Below are 13,111 nucleotides of genomic sequence, written 5' to 3'. Positions count from 1 at the left end.
ACATTTTAACAACATTTGTTCTTCTGATCCATAAGCATAGAATCTTTTCATTTCTTTGTGTCCTCTTCAGTTACTTTCATCAGTGTTTTATAGATTCCAGAGTACAGATTTTCACCTCTTTGGTTAGGTTTATTCCTAGGTATTTTATTATTGTGGTGCAAATATAAGTGGGATTGTTTTTTTTTTAATTTCTCTTTCTGCTGCTTCATTATTGGTGTATAGAAATGCAACAGATTTCTGTACATTGGTTTTGTATCCTGTGACTTCACTGACTCATGTTATCAGTTCTAGCAATTTTTTTGGTGGAGTCTTTCGGGTTTTCTACAGAATTTCATGTCATCTGCAGATAATGAAAGTTTGACTTCTTTCTTGAAGATTTGGATGCTTTTAATTTCTTTTCTTTTCTTTTCTTTTTTTTTTTTTGTCTGACCTCTGTCCCTAGGATGTCTAGCACTATGTTGAATAAAAGTGCTGAGAGTGGATATCTGTGTCTTCTTCCTGTCCTTAAGAGAAAAGCTTTGTATTTTTCCCATAGGATGACCAATTTTTTTAAAAAAAGCAGGAAATAATAAGTGTTGGAGGGGACATTTAGTAATTGGAAACTTGCTCACTGTTAGTTGGATTGCAAAATATGTCTTGTAAACAGCCTGTATGGAAAACAGTATGGAGTTTCCTCAAAAAATTAAAAATAGAACTACCATATGACCCACTTCTAGGTATGTATCCAAAGGGATTAAAATCAAGATCTCGAATAGTATTTTTTTTTGCATGGCCATTATCATTTGTAGCAACATTATTCATAATAGCCACAATGTGGGAAAAATCTAAATGTCTACCAATGGATGAATCAATAAAGAAAATGTTACTCAGCCTTAAAAAAGGGAAATCCTGTCATATACTACAACACAGATAAAACTTGAAGACTGTATTGCAAAGTAAAAAAAGCTAAACACAAAAACCAAATTCTGCATGATTCCACTTATACGAGATATCTAATAATCAAATGCATAGAAACAGAAAGTAGGTTGGTGTTTGCCAGGGGCTGTGGGAAGGGGGAATGGAAAGCTGTTGTTCAATGGGACTCAGTTATGCAAGAAAAAAAAAAGTTCTAAAGATCTTCTATGCATATACTTTACAATATGCATATATTTAGCAATACTGGAATGTACACTTAAAAATTAAGAGGGTAAATAGTTTCAATAATGATGGAAAGAAAATAAAAGCTTTTTGATACTCACAAAACAAAGACAGAAAGAAACACTGCCATCAACATTAGCCTTGTAAACTCTCAAGTAAAATGTGGTGTTATTTTCTTAAAGATTCCATAAAGATATTAACTAATCAGTTCTACGAAAAATGGTTGGTTTAGTTGCTTTGGAATCCTAAGTCTCATGTTTAAGTGTTGCAAAGTAATTGATTATGGTAAACAAAACTCAGACCACTTTTCTAACATATGGGCTTCACGTGTGTGTTCCTAAGACAGAAGGCTCTAATTTTCTTGGCACTTGTTACTGTTTAGCTGGCTTTTCGAGATAAGTGCCAGAGCAGTGTAGACACTTTGTAGGCTCTGATGAAACATAATTATGTAGCAATAGTTCTATAAAGTCTTTCTTTATTACATTCACTACAATGAGTACATTATACAATTGTTGCACCCTATAATATCCTGCTCACTCTCTCTTATCAGTGGGTGAATTTTCAATCCAGGCACTCTTTAAAAATGTACTACATATTCCAGATAACGGATATGCAAATGAATGCCATTACATCTAAGTAGAATATTTAACAGCCAAAGCAACGAAATAAAGGTATTATAGGAATAAACTCTTGTGTATTTCATTGTTTCAAATGGTGAATATTTTCTATGTCCCTTTATTCTTACAAGACAAAGGCTTGAGGCCCAAACAACATTGAGAATAAAATATTTGATTGTCTCACTTCTGCCCCAAAGTCCAGGGAGAATAGGCCACTTGTGGGGCTGCCTAAAGATGTTCTTGAAAAATCCTTTCAAGAGGTGTTCAGCAAGATATATATTTCCCCTCTACCCTAATAAACAGTAATTATAAACAATTTGTTGTCTGATATCCTAAGGTCAGGAAAGAGAAAATGCTATGTACATACATTTGGCAAAATTACATATCTTTGATATCATTTGGCAGGGATATTATTCTGCAAACACAGAAAGAAAAATAAAGTTTGAATCATGTACCTCCTGCAAAACCACAGAAGTTTATCTTTATGCAATAATTTCTGCAGTTTTACCCTAGTTGCTAGCTACCATCCTTCTCAGTTCCCACTTCGTTCCATAAAGCCTTTTGGTCATCCCGATCTACAATTTGACAATGCGGTTCAAAGGTCCCCCCACTATAGCCCTGTGAACTGCTTTATCCTTCTTGACGATGATTCCCACTCAAAAATTCCTTCTCATTCCTCCATCCCATCCCTTTTAAATCCCCATGTTCCTACGATTTGAGCCCATCTAATAAACTCCCCATTATGTTAGTCCATTTTAAAAGGTGTCCATTCGGGGATCCCTGGGTGGCTCAGCGGTTGAATGTCTGCCTTTGGCCCGGGGGGTGATCCTGGAGTCCCGCGATCGAGTCCCACATCGGGCTCTCTGCATGGAGCCTGCTTCTCTCTGCCTGTGTCTCTGCCCACCCCCCTCTCTGTCTCTCATAAATAAATAATATCTTAAAAAATAAAAATAAAAGGTGCCCATTCAGGATTTGGGGTTGTCAAAAGTATTTGAGCAGCCTTCTGGTGGTGAAGGGAATTCGTATCATACCAGAGAGGTCTGCTGCTATGAATAGCCTTGATAATTAAAATCGAGGACTGATTTATAGCATCTGTCCATTTAAGTCTCCTTAGTTTTGAGCTGTCACAGCTTCAAATCTCTGGCTTTCTCTGGTGGGCAAATACATCTGTAGCATAACCGATTTTTTTAAATTATTATTTTTATTTGTTTTTATTGAAGCTCTGTTTGCCAACATATAGTATAATATCCAGTGCTCATCCTATCAAGTGCCCTCCCCAGTGACTGTCACCCAGTACCCCAACACCCTCTAACCTCCAGTTCCACTACCCCTTGTTCGTTTCCCAGAGTTAGGAGTCTCTCATGGTTTGTCTCCGTCTCTAAATTTTCCCACTCAGTTCCCCTCCTTTCCCTTATAATCCCAGTCACTATTTTTATATTCCCCACAAGTGAAACCATATGATGGTTCCCCTTCTCTGACTGACTTACTTCACTCAGCATAATACCCTCCAGTTCCATCCACATCAAAACAAATGGTAGGTATTCATACTTTCTGATGGCTAATATTCCATTGTATATATAGACCACATCTTCTTTATCCATTCTTCTGTCAAAGGACATCGTGGCTCTTTGCACAGTTTGCTATTGTGGACATTGCTGCTATGAACATCGGGGTGCAGGTGTCCCGGCATGTCATTGCATCTGTATCTTTGGGGTAAATACCCAGCGGTGCAATTGCTGGGGCATAGGGTTGCTCTATTTTTAACTCTTTGAGGAACCTCCACACAGTTTTCCAGAGTGGCTGTACCAATTCACATTCCCACCAACAGTACAAGAGGGTTCCCCTTTCTCCACATCCTCTCCAACATTTGTTGTTTCCTGGCTTGTTGATTTTCATCATTCTCACTGGTGTGAGGTGGTATGTCATTGTGGTTTTGATTTGTATCTCCCTGATGGCAAGTGATGCAGAGCATTTTCTCACGGGCTTGTTGGCTGTGTGTATGTCTTCTTTGGTGAAATTTCTGTACATGTCTTTGGCCCATTTCATGATTGAATTTTTTGTTTCTTGGGTATTGAGTTAATTTATTTTATTTTTTAAATTATTCATGAGAGACACACACACACACACAGAGAGAGAGAGAGAGAGAGGCAGAGGGAGAAGCAGGCTCCATGCAGGGAGCCTGACGTGGGACTGGATCCCGGGTTTCCAGGATCAGGCCCTGTACTGAAGGCGGCACTAAACCGCTGAGCCACCTGGGCTGCCCGGTGTTGAGTTTAATAAGTTCTTTATAGATCTTGGATACTAGCCCTGTATCTCATATGTCATTTGCAAATATCCTCTTCCATTCTGTAGGCTGTCTTTTAGTTTTGTTGATTGCTTCTTTTGCTATGCAAGAGCTTTTTAACTTGATGATGTCCCAATAGTTCATTTTTGCTTTTGTTTCTCTTGCCTTCATAGATGTATCTTGCAAGAAGTTGCTGTGACCAAGTTCTCCTCTAGGATTTTGATGGAATCTTGTCTCACATTTAGATCTTTCATCCATTTTGAATTGATCTTTGTGTATGGTGTTAGAGAATGGTCTAGTTTCATTCTTCTGCACGTGGCTGTCCAATTTTCCCAGCACCATATATTGAAGACACTGTCCTTTTTCCAGTGGATAGTCTTTCCTGCTTTGTCAAACATTGGTTGACCATAGAGTTGAGGGCCCATTTCTGAGTTCTCTAGTCTGTTCCATTGATCTATGTGTCTGTTTCTGTGCCAGTACCACACTGTCTTGATGATCATAACTTTGTAATACAGCTTGAAATCCAGCATGGTGATACCCCTGGCATTTGGGTTTCGTTTTTTAATATCCCTTTGGCTATTCAGGGTCTTTTCTGATTCCATACAAATCTTAAGATTATTTGTTCCAGCTCTGTGAAGAAAGCCCATGGTATTTTGATAGGGATTGCATTGAACGTGTAAATTGCCCTAGGTAGCATACACATTTTCACAATATTTATTCTTCCATTCTATGAGCATGAAATGTTTCTCCATCTCTTTGTGTCTTCCTCAATTTGTTTAAATGGTGTAATGTAGTTCTTAGGATATAGATCCTTTACCTCTTTGGTTAGGTTATTCCTAGGTACTTATGCTTTTGGGTGCCATTGTAAATGGAATTGATTCCTTAATTTCTCTTTCTTCAGTCTCATTGTTATTGTATAGAAATGCCACTGACTTCTGGGCATTGATTTTGTATCCTGCCACACTGCCAAATTGCTGTATGAGTTCTAGCAATCTTGGGGTGGAGGCTTTTGGTTTTTCTACGTATAGTATCATGTCATCTGTGAAGAGAGAGAGTTTGATTTCTTCTTTGCCAATGTGAATGCCTTTTGTCTCTTTTTGTTGTCTGATTGCTGAGGCTAGGACTTCTAGTACTATTTTGAATAGCAGTGAGGAGAGTGGACATCCCTGTCGTGTTCCTGATCTTAGGGGAAAGGATCTTAGCTTTCCCCACTGAGAATGAAATTCACTGTGGACTTTTCATACATGGCTTTTAGAATTGAAGAATGTTCCCTCTATCCCTACACCTTGACGAGTTTTAATCAGGAATGGATGCTGTATTTTGTCAAATGCTTTTTCTGCATCTATTGAGAGGATCATATGGTTCTTGTTTTTTTCTCTTGTTGATATGAACTATCACATTGATTGCTTTACAAGTGTTGAACCAGCCTTGCACCCCGGGGAAAAATCCCACTTGGTCATGGTGAATAATCTTCTTAATGTACTGTTGGATCGTATTGGCTAATATCTTGTTGAGAATTTTTGCTTCTGTTTCATCAGGTAAATTGGTCTATAATTCTCCTTTTTGGTGGGGTCTTTGTCTGCTTTTGGAATTAAGGTGATGCTGGCCTCATAAAACGAGTTTGGAAGTATTCCATCCCTTTCTAGCCTTAAAAACAGCTTTAGTAGGATAGATATTATTTCTTCTTTAAACGTTTGATACAATTCCCCAGGGAAGCCATGTGGCCCAGGACTTTTGTGGATGACTGTTTCAATTTCCTCACTGGTTATTGGCCTGTTCAGGCATTCTATTTCCTCCTGTTCTGGTTTTGGTAATTTGTAGTTTTTCAGAAATGTATCTATTTCTTCTAGATTGCCTAATTTGTTGGCATATAGCTGATCATAATATGTTTTAAAAACTTTGTATTTAAAAAAAACAAAAAAAAACCTTTGTGTTTATGTAAAAAAATGTAAAAAAATAAATAAAAAATAAAAACTTTGTGTTTCCTTGGTATTGGTTGTAATCTCTCGTCTTTCATTCATGATTTTGTTGATTTTAGTCTTTTTTCTTTTTAGTAAGGTTGGCTAATGGTTTATCTATCTTATTCCTTCAAAGAATCAACTTCTGATTTTGATGATCTGTTCTACAGTTCTTCTGGTCTCTATTTCATTGAGTTCTGCTCGAATCTTTATTATCTCTCTTCTTCTGCTTGGTGTAAGTTTTACTTGCTGTGTTTTCTCCAATTCCTTTAGGGGCAAGGTTAGCTTGTGTACTTGAGGTTTTCCAACTTTTTGAGGGATGCTTGCATTTGGATGTATTTCCCTTTTAGGACTGCTTTTGCTGTATCCCAAAGATTTTTAATGGTTGTATCTTCATTTTAATTCTCTAATTTCATGGTTGACCCATTCATCCTTTAGTAGGATGATCTTGAACCTCCACATGTTTGAGTTTCTTCCAAATTTCTTCTTGTGATTGAGTTCTAGTTGCAAAGCATTGTCATCTGAAAATATGCACGGGACAATCCCAATCTTTTGGTATCAGTTGAGACCTGATTTGTGACCCAGTATGTGGTCTAGTCTGGAGAAAGTTCCATGTGCACTTCAGAAGAATGTGTATCCAGTTGGGTTCAGAAGGAAGGTTCTGTATATATCTAAAATCAGTGTGGTCCAGTGTATCATTTAAAGCCCTTGTTTCTTTGGTGATGTTGTGCTTAGAAAACTGTCATTTCCTGAAAGTGCCTTGTTGAAGTCTCTTACTATGAATGTATTATTATCTAAGTATCTTTTACTTTGGTTATTGATTGATATATTTGGCATCTCCCACATTAGGTGCATAAATATTCATGGTTATTTGGTCTTCTTGCTGAATAGACCCTTTAAGTATGATATAGTGTCTTTCTTCATATCTTACTACAGTCGTTGGTATAAACTTTTATGTTATATGAGGATTGCAACACCAGCTTTCTTTTGAGGACCATTTTAATGGTAAATGTTTCTCCACTCCTTCATTTTCAAGCTGTAGATGCCTTTGGTCCAAAATGAGTCTCTTGTAGACAGCATGTAGATGGATCTTTCTTTTTTACCCAGTCTGATACTCTGCATCTTTTGATGGGATCATTCAGCCCATTGACGTTCAGAGTAACTATTGAAGGATATGAGTTTAGTGTCATGGTATTACTTATTCAGTCCTTGTTTCATGGATTGTTCCTTTGGGCTCCCTCTTTCTTTTACAGGGTCCTCCTTAATATTTCTTGCAGGGCCAGTTTGGTGGTCACGTATTCTTTCAGTTTCTGCCTATCTGGGTAGCTCTTTATCTCTCCTTCTATTCTGAATGACAGCCTTGCTGGATAAAGTGTTCTTGGCTGCCTGTTCTTCTCATTTAGTACCCTGAATATATCCTGCCAGCCCTTTTTGGCCTGCCAAGTCTCTGTGGAGAGGTCTGCTGTTAATATTTCTTCCCATATAAGTTAAGAATCTCTTGTCTCATGCTGCTTTAAGAATTTTCTCTTTATCTTTGAAATGTGTAAGTTTCACTATTAAATGTTGAAGTGTTGAATGGTTTTTACTGATTTTTCGGGGGAGGGGACCTCTCTATCTCTTGGATCTGAATGCCTGTTCCTTCTCCAGATTTGGGAAGTTGTCAGCTAAGATTTGTTCAAATATACTTTGTGGTCCTCTCTCTGTCTCAAGGAGTCTCTACTCTGTAATCCCAATTAGACGTAAATTCTTCCTTCTCAAGCTACCATTTATTTCCCTAAGCCTTTCCTCATGGGCTCTTAATTGTTTTTCTCTTTTTTTTTCGGCCTCCTTCCTCACCATCAACTTGTCTTCTATGTCACTCACTCTCTCTTCCATCTCATTAACCCTAGCAGTTAGGACATCCAGATTGGATTGCATCTCATTCGATCTATTTTTAATTTTGGCCAGAATAGATGTCCATTCTGCAGTAATGAAGTCTCTGGAGTCCTTCTTGCTGTTGTCCAGAGCCACCAGTAGCTTTATCATTGTACTTCTGAATTGACATTCTGACATCATATTCTGTCCGAATTTCTGTCAGATATCCAAATTCTGTAACTCTGTGGCAGAGAGTACTACTTCTGGTTCCTTCTTTTGTGGTGAATTCTTCCTTCTAGTCATTTTGTCCAGTGCAGAGTGGCTGTTTGAGTGGGCTGAGTCAAAAATATCAACCACGACCTAAGTAAAATACACCCTAGATGATTCCAAAGAGGCCAGAGACCAGAAAATGAAAGAAAAGTAGAACAGAACAAAATAAAGGAAAAGGACCACTAAAGTGAAAAACAATTTTAAAACAAAGTAGTAAAAATAAAAAGCCCAAAAACAAAGAAGAAAAAGAAAGGAAAGAAAAGAGGAAAAAGGAAAAAAATATGGGGGGATGGTGGTGATGAAGTGTTAGTGGAGAGAGAATGTAGTCTACCTGAGGGGTCCTATATGGTGATCCTCTTGGTTCTGAGTGTGTTTTGTTCTGTATGTTATAAGATGCTCAGTCCCAAATTTATATAAACCAGCACTACTTATAGAAAGGCCCACCACTGACCACCAAAACATAAACAAGTTAAAAGAGGGGGGCAGAATGGGAAGGAAGAGAGAATATAATCTCACAGAATGAACCAGCACAGTATACCACTTGGTTCTGGGTGCATGCTGGTCATGTTTTAGAAGGTATTAACTTTTACCATTGTAGAACAAAATGAGGTAGAAAACCAAAAAACACAAAACAAAAACCCATGTCTCGTGTATCTACCAAAATTAAATTGAATACTTTGAAGGGAATCCAGAAGTGGAAAATATATCTAAGACATGTAATGGTAGAACTATGAAAATCAAAAGGGAAAAAAATTAAAAATGAAGAGCTGGTAAAAACACTGTAGTCAAGGTGGGAAAAGAGAAAAAATATTGGAAATTTTTAGTCTGAATTAAAAAATGAGTCATAATGGAAAAAGAAAAAAGCACCCTCTCATTCTATACAGTATTTTCCCCTCAGTCCTGGAGCTTTCCAGTGCTGCTCGGTTAGAACTTGCTCTTCCCCTGTCCTTCCAGCAGGTCTTCTGGGGGAAGGGCTGCTGTGCTGATTCTCAGGTGTGTACACATGGGGGAGCTTCCCCGACCCCTGTTGGGAGCCAGGCTCAGTGGGAACTGTTTATCTTGTGATGCCTCTGTTCCCTGATGGCCTCCCCACACCCCAGGCACAGGGTGACACCAGGAAGGACAACCACACTGGTGACAGCCAGCTCTCCAGCCCTGGAGTCAGCTCCCGCAGTTACTCCTGCAGTTCCCAGTCCACATTGGCCTGGATGCTCCGGGGGTGCAGGGGGGAGGTGCTGACCTGCACAGCTCTGGGGTGCCCTGAGGCATGAGCGTCCTCACTGTCCTGTGTCCTCCCCGCCTCCGCATGTCCAGGGGAAGCGCCAGATCTTGGGCCATGTCCCTGGGGTGCCCTGGGCTCCGGGGCCTGCACCGCTGGAATCGCGCTCCCGAGGCCACAGAGCCCCCTCCGCGGAGAGCCTCCGCCTGAGCTGCTCCCGGGGCCCCGCCGGGCATTGGCTGCAGCCCTTTAGGGAGGTCGACCGCCAGATGTGGCAGGGTCTCCCCTGGGGCGCACTTCCTCTGTTAGTGACCCAGGGAACCTGGGGCCTCCACTGTCCCTCCTGAGATCCTGCCCAAGTTCCCTGCTAAGCGCCTTTTCATCTGGGAAGAATCCGGTGCGGATTTTTAAAATTCCCGCCTCTCCGGGGCTGGGCTCTCCTGTCCTGGAGGCTCTCGCCACAGGACCTTAGCCTGGCTCCTCGTGGGGGCCCCTCCCTCACTGGATTCTTTTTTATTTTTATTTTCTGCCTTCCTACCTTGCTAGAAGTGCAAACCCTTCTCTCTGTAGAATTCTGGCTGTTCTCTCTTTGAAATCTCAGGTCGAATTCGTAGGTGTTCAGGATGGTTTTAAAGTTATCTAGGTAAGTTGGTGGGGTCGGGTGAGCTGAGGACCCTACTCCTCCGCCATCTTGCCCCACCCCCTTCATCACCAAATTAATGAGAGGAGCGGGTTCAACCAGGATCTCTGTCTTTACAAAGGTCCAGTTTTAACTAGTATCATAGGCCTACTAAACCTGCCCTTTTGCCCTCCATACAATACATCTCAACTGGAACTCTTCTGATTCCAACGTTAAGAACCCAAACATGCATCAGCAGATCGTTGAAGAAATCCCACTCTTCTGTTTTCATCATTACGTTTTGCATTATACCAAGAAATTATACTCTAAATAGAGCCAAAATCCCAAGAGGAGGCAAATCACATACATCCTAATAATATTCATGCTTTAAGTTTGAGAGATAATATTGTCTTCTTTTACTGACAGTCCTTAAGTTGTCAATTCGCCTAAACACATCAACAATCACCCCTAAAAACTCAAGATTAGACTTTTTTTTTTTAATTTTTATTTATTTATGATAGTCACACAGAGAGAGAGAGAGGCAGAGACACAGGCAGAGGGAGAAGCAGGCTCCATGCACCGGGAGCCCGACGTGGGATTCGATCCCGGGTCTCCAGGATCGCGCCCTGGGCCAAAGGCAGGCGCCAAACCGCTGCGCCACCCAGGGATCCCAAGATTAGACTTTTTAACAAGGTAATGACAGCCTAATGAACATAGACCTTTTCTCACCCTTTTTCTACTCCTTGGCAACACGGCATTGATGGCAAGAGTCTCTATTTTTTCTCCAAAAAATAGGCCAGAGTACATGGCAGGGTACTTTTAGAGAGATTCTATTATAAGAGAAAGAAGGAAAGGATGGTTGCATATGTAAAAGGATTTTTATTTTTGGTGGTAAGGAAGAAGTTACACAAACTTAAGAAATGAATCGGCAAGCCATTTACTGCTTAGTGGTTAAATTTTATGTGTGTCTCCTTAATTCTAGAAGCTTTTTCAATACACAAGAGTTTTCTATGATAGCACGATATATTCCAAGCTCTAAAAGAATGAGAATCATGCCTGTTTTGCTCATCACTAAACCTTATATCTCTGTGGAATAATAGAGTGCCTGGCATATAGTAGGTTTTCAATAAATATTTCTTCAATGAGGAAACTGAGACATAATTATTTTCCTAACATGTTCATTTGTCTTTCTAGACTCCTTGAACCCAAGGATGATGTCTATTGTCCGAGAACCCCCCAAAGTGTCTGACACATGCTTATTTTTGCCTGATCAATGAACAAATGGATTTTTTTTCTGCAAAATCATTTCCTTTTATTCTGTGGCACTTCAATAAAGTAAGTAGATTTGTGCATGATTTATGTTAATTTATACATGATGGTGGGGATTAAGACCGAAGAAAGGCTTCTGGGGGAATTCCTGCTCTTTATTTCCTAAGATCTTCAGGGCAGGGGCTGACTTTTCTCGACTTCCCCACACTTCCTAACCAACAGTCAGACTGAATGGACATTGGCCAAACATTTGGAGCAGCATCTTGAAGAGAGGCAATCTGTTTAGAACAACCCATTCACCTGTTCAGTTTCAGGGTCCAAATCAATATCATAGAAACAGGGCTGAGTGGGGAGTCCAGGCATTGTGCTCATTGTCCCTACCAAGGGGTACAGAAAACTGGCCCTGATGCTGGCATGGATGTCATGAATGGGCAAGACAAAGCCTGTGGGCACACCCTTTTGCCCTGGGTTATGAGACAAGGACAAGTGTGTTTTGGTCATGCAGATAGGCAGGTTCCCAAAGCCCTGTTTCGTGTAGACTTCAGCTTTGTGTTGAGCTTCAGGAAGCAATTCTATATCGTCAGCCCCATAGATTTTCTATGCAATGATCCTGATTTTATCCTCAGCTGGGAGTTTGAGGTCATAAAGGAGCTGGAAGCTGCTGGGTGCTTGAGCTGCTCTCTGGACAGCCTGAGCTAGGGCTAAGGCGCCCATACCTCCTTCTGCCCAGTGAGTGCATTTCACAGCATCAAAAGTCCCATGTTCTTTGGCAAGGCGGCTGACGAGGTCCAGCTCAGCCTCTGTAAACAAATGGATTTTAATTATATATCATTTGTATCTATCTGAGGTCCAGGTCAAACTAGCTATCCAAAGTGTCTGTCATCCTGAATTCCATTCTGTTTTCATATGCAGTCTTATGTATCAGAGCTTTACATTTCTTTGGTCTCCAAAGTAATAAATACCTTCAACCAAAATATATGGTTTTGTTTGTTTGTTTTTTGACTCAGTTTATGCAAAAACATTCTGTCCTAATCCCAGGCTTATGTGAATATCTGACTTTTACACAAGGTAATAATTTGAATTCATATTTATACTATTCCAGTTTCTTTTTCAGCTGAACCTATTCCCACTTTGTCTTTTTTTTTTCTAGTTACATGTTGTTTTCTTTCCTAAGATGCTTAAGTCAGAATTTGCTTTTATTATTTGTCTGATTGTGCTCAGGCCTTTGCTGAATTAGACCTCTGATCCTTGACCTACCTAGCTATGGCACTCCAGAAAATGAGTTGTTTTTTTTTTAAATAGAAAAAAAACACTACTACCACTATAACATGTGGTAGTAAATTTTGCTGCCTTTAAATTGTCAGTAATTTTTACTTAATTCAAATATTTACATAGAATAATCAGGAAAGAAAAAAAGCCCCAGATATTTTTAAGACAATTTAGGTCAATGGTTCTGAATATGAATTGTAGACTCATTGGCAGCAGTGGAGTGGATAAAGGAAATGGAAAGAGTGTACAGTTTTAAACAGAGCTTGCAAATGTGTAAGACCAAGCATTGCCTATAAATAGAATACATGACATGACATGGCTGGTTTCCTCATTCTGTCTCCCATCTCATATCTGCCAGGACTTCTCCCAAACCCACTCCTGCTAATTTATGAAAAATTGAGATTTATTAAGTGAAAGGATCTAGAGTATTAAGCTATTATACTATAATCATGCCCATATATTTTAATTAGCCAGAAACAGAGGATGTGTGACAAGATTTTCCAGGACAAGCAGGGGAAAGAGGATACCACTTAAAGGCAGATATGTTATAATCTTTCAAGAGAAACTTCACCTATGGTCTTTCTGTTGGCCTGTTTTCCACAACCCAGAGTTCAT

The 13,111-nt window shown here is 39.8% G+C and overlaps 1 pseudogene; it reads right to left on the bottom strand.

The window, feature by feature from the left end:
- Positions 1-11,472: 11,472 nt before the first annotated feature.
- On the bottom strand, positions 11,473-12,046 carry LOC121482746 (annotated as a pseudogene).
- Between the last annotated feature and the right edge of the window lie 1,065 nt (positions 12,047-13,111).

Source organism: Vulpes lagopus, chromosome X, assembly GCF_018345385.1.
Source record: "Vulpes lagopus strain Blue_001 chromosome X, ASM1834538v1, whole genome shotgun sequence".
Taxonomy (NCBI): Eukaryota; Metazoa; Chordata; class Mammalia; order Carnivora; family Canidae; genus Vulpes; species Vulpes lagopus.
Note: the sequence above shows the minus strand (reverse complement) of the source record. Positions and strands in the feature narration are given on the sequence as shown.